The following is a 3,743-nucleotide window of genomic DNA, read 5'->3' on the forward strand; positions in this document are numbered from 1 at the left end:
ACCCCTTGCTCAGGCTATAGCTAGACCCAATCATTTTACGCCTTAAGCTTTGTTTGAATTTCGCGCCATAAGCTGTGTTTGAACTTGTGTTAGCATATATAAACAGCCTATAACAAGCAGTCGGGGTCCCAGGACCAACTTAGAGCTTGGGACCCTAGCGCGCTAGTAATAAATAACTCTCTGCTGTGAACTTCGTGTCGGTGATCCTTCGCGACGACCCCTGCCCAGGAGGGAATCGAGAGTTCGGTTCCAACACATTCTCTTTTAAACAGAAACAAATTTTTCAGAAGCGTGCCCATCATCCCAGCAGCTGGATTGATCGGAACCCTTGCCACCTCCTAATTCAGTAAAGACACATGTGGTGAGCGTCCACTAAGTGCCTCTGTTGGTGGCTGTGGAATGATGTGGGTTTCACAGCGTTACCCTGAGATGGTGATATTCTGGTTGAGTAAACAAGAAATGCCCCAAGGAAGCTTTACAGGGACAAGAAAAGGATCATAGAATTGTTAGAGATCATTTACTTCAACTCATCCTATTTGTGAGAAAACACGGCAAAGATTCTCTCCTGGGCCAAATGCTACCCAGGTTCTGCTGAACTCTTCCAACCAGGCCTGACTTTTGGACTCTCACACTTGTCTCTGCATTGCCTGATTTTAGCAAGAATCTTGCTAAATTGGTGTTGTCAGAAACCCCCACCCTTGATATCCAATCACTCTCAGAATCTGGGTTCCCCATCCCCTGCCATTCCCCAGGTGGTGTCTTGTCACTTTGGCCTCCTTCAGCAAAAGGTCTTTTAGCCAGAATCCCCCACATCTGAGGTTTCCTCTTAGTAATTTTCCATCCACTGACCACTCCCCTCCCCACCTCGCCCCTTGGCTGTAGACTCCCTCTTTCCCTTGTTGTTTAGAGTTGGGCCCAATCTCTCTTCCCACTGCAAGACCCCATTGCAGTGGTCCTTACACTATCGTGCTGGTTAAAGCCTATGTTACTGTGCTTTGGCAAGTGATTAATAATTTTTTTTCTTTAACAGCACAGATCCCATTATTTGCCAGGAGTGGAGTTGGGTTATGGCAGGGCTTGCTCTGGGGCCCGCATTCCACAGGTTTTCTCCAAGCCTGGGTGCAGGCATGAGTAGTGATACAGGGAAAATGCAAGTTAGCTACAGGTGAGAATAAACCAGGTGCCTTATGGCCACTCTTGAGTGTTTTCTTTTGTCTTGGTGTAGCAGAATGTTTAGACTGGAGGGTATGGGGTGACTTAAAAGCCATGGTGAGAAGACTGACAATTCCAGGTCAAGGGCAGGGACCCACTGACCTCCCCACACCACATCAACTCTTATTCCACCTCCTCTTCCCTGATCTTACAGCTGCCCTGCCATGGGTCCTTTTGAGGTGCCAGGAGTAACCACTTTAGCTGACTTGAAGGGTCCAGAGGATTCATGAGGGACTCCCTGGGAAGCATGCAGTCCTGTTCTTACCATTTGCCTGGCCTCGTGAGCCCCTCAGGGTCATTCACTCAATCAATCAATCACTTGCTCCCTCACTTCCCCTAGTCACTGCCATGTAACCAAGGCTGAATCAGAAGGACCCCAGTGAGTCCTGCCTTGCTCTGCCCAGCCACCGAGGACTAAGGCCCCGCACAAACCAGGGCTGCCTGGCATGCTTGCTAGCCCCTGCTGCCAGGTTTCCTGGGAGGACGACGGCTCCACAGCAACCAGGGAGGCCTCATTCTCGCACTGAGGCTGTGCCTGCCTGGTGGAATCAGTTGCCTGAGATCAATTTTTAACAATCAAATTCTGTTCTGACTGGAGAAAGACTTGGAATTTGAATGAATGAATTCTCTAGGGAGCTGTTATCTGCCAAAAGCTGTTTAAAATATAAAAGCACCCTTCATTTTCATATCCTTTGTAAAAGTACAACTTTGCAAAATATGCTTTTCTTAGAGCAGGGGCACCACCCAACAGCTCCCATCCATTTTCCTCTGGAGGCAATGATTTTGAGTCCTTAGAGAAGCAAATCATTTTCACTCCAAGAGCTTGACTTGCGTAGATTCTGCCTGAAGTCTTGCTTTGAGTAATGCTCACCAGCAAACCTCTTTGTCTTTCCTGAAAGGCTATCACACTTATCTAAGGTTAAAAGTCTTGCTTAATCATAGTTGTCAGTGATGGCAGAATGACAGAGGCATTAAAGGTTAAACACTAAATTACTCATAAACATCTGATAGCCACCACACAATTCCACTCTCCTGCACCCACACTTTAAATGGGGTTCCTACTTACAAAGATGGATCCTTAAAATATAGATGGAGGGAAATGCTTACAGTAAGGGCAAGAGAAACATGTTCAGTGTTTTTATGTAAAGATTACAGGCTAATTCAGAAAAATCTATTCCCCTAATTGAAAAATTGTTCCAAATCGTTAGTTTACCTCAAGATATCCCTATATAGCCCATTGCTGATGTGTGAAAACAAATCAGACACTCAAAAATCCCAGAACAAAGGGTATCATTAGTCCCATGGTCCTCACTGTCCCCATGATCCTCACAGTCCCCATGGTACTCACTGTCCCCATAATCATGACTATCCCTATGACCCTCACTTTCCCCATGTTCCACACAATCCCCATGGTCATCACAATCCCCATGGTCCTCAGTGTCCCCACAGTCCTCAGTGTCCCCCGGTCCTCACTGTCCCCATGGTCCTCATTGTCCCTATGATCCTCACAGTCTCCACAGTCCTCACAGTCCCCATGATCCTCACAGTCTCCATGATCCTCACTGACCCCATGGTCCTCACTGTCCCTATGATCCTCATAGTCTCCATGATCCTCACTGTCACCTTGATCCCCACTGTCCCCATGATCCTCACAATCTCCATAGTCCTCACAGTCCCTATGATCCTCACAGTCTCCATAGTCCTCACAGTCCCCATGGTCTGTCCCCATGATCCTCACAGTCCCTATGATCCTCACAGTCTCCATAGTCCTCACAATCTCCATAGTCCTCACAGTCCCTATGATCCTCACAGTCTCCATAGTCCTCACAGTCCCCATGGTCTTCACTGTCCCCATGATCCTCACAATCCCCATGATCCTCACTGTCCTCATGGTCCTCACAGTTTCCATGATCTTCACAGTCCCCATGGTCCTCACAGTCTCCATGACCCTCACAGTGTCCATGACCCTCACTGTCCCCATGGTCCTCACTGGCTTCATGGTCCTCACTGGCCCCATGATCCTCACAGTCTCCATGATCCTCACTGATCACATGGTCCTCACTGTCCCCATGATCCTCACTGTCCCCATGGTCCTCACAGCCTCCATGGTCCTCACAGTCTCCATGATCTTCACTGTCCCCATGGTCCCACTGTCCCCATGATCCTCACAGACCCCATGATCCTCACAGTCCCCATGGTCCTCACTGTCCCCATGATCCTCACTGTCCCCATGGTCCTCACAGCCTCCATGGTCCTCACAGTCTCCATGATCTTCACTGTCCCCATGGTCCTCACTGTCCCCATGATCCTCACAGACCCCATGATCCTCACAGTCCCCATGGTCTTCACTGTCCCCATGATCCTCACTGTCCACATGATCCTCACAGTCTCCATGATCCTCACAGTCCCCATGGTCCTCACAGTCCCTATGATCCTCACAGTCTCCATAGTCCTCACAGCCCCCATGGTCTTCACTGTCCCCATGATCCTCACAGTCCCTATGATCCTCACAGTCTCCATAGTCCTCACAG

Source organism: Colobus angolensis, unplaced genomic scaffold, assembly GCF_000951035.1.
Source record: "Colobus angolensis palliatus isolate OR3802 unplaced genomic scaffold, Cang.pa_1.0 Scaffold272, whole genome shotgun sequence".
In the NCBI taxonomy this organism is placed as follows: Eukaryota; Metazoa; Chordata; class Mammalia; order Primates; family Cercopithecidae; genus Colobus; species Colobus angolensis.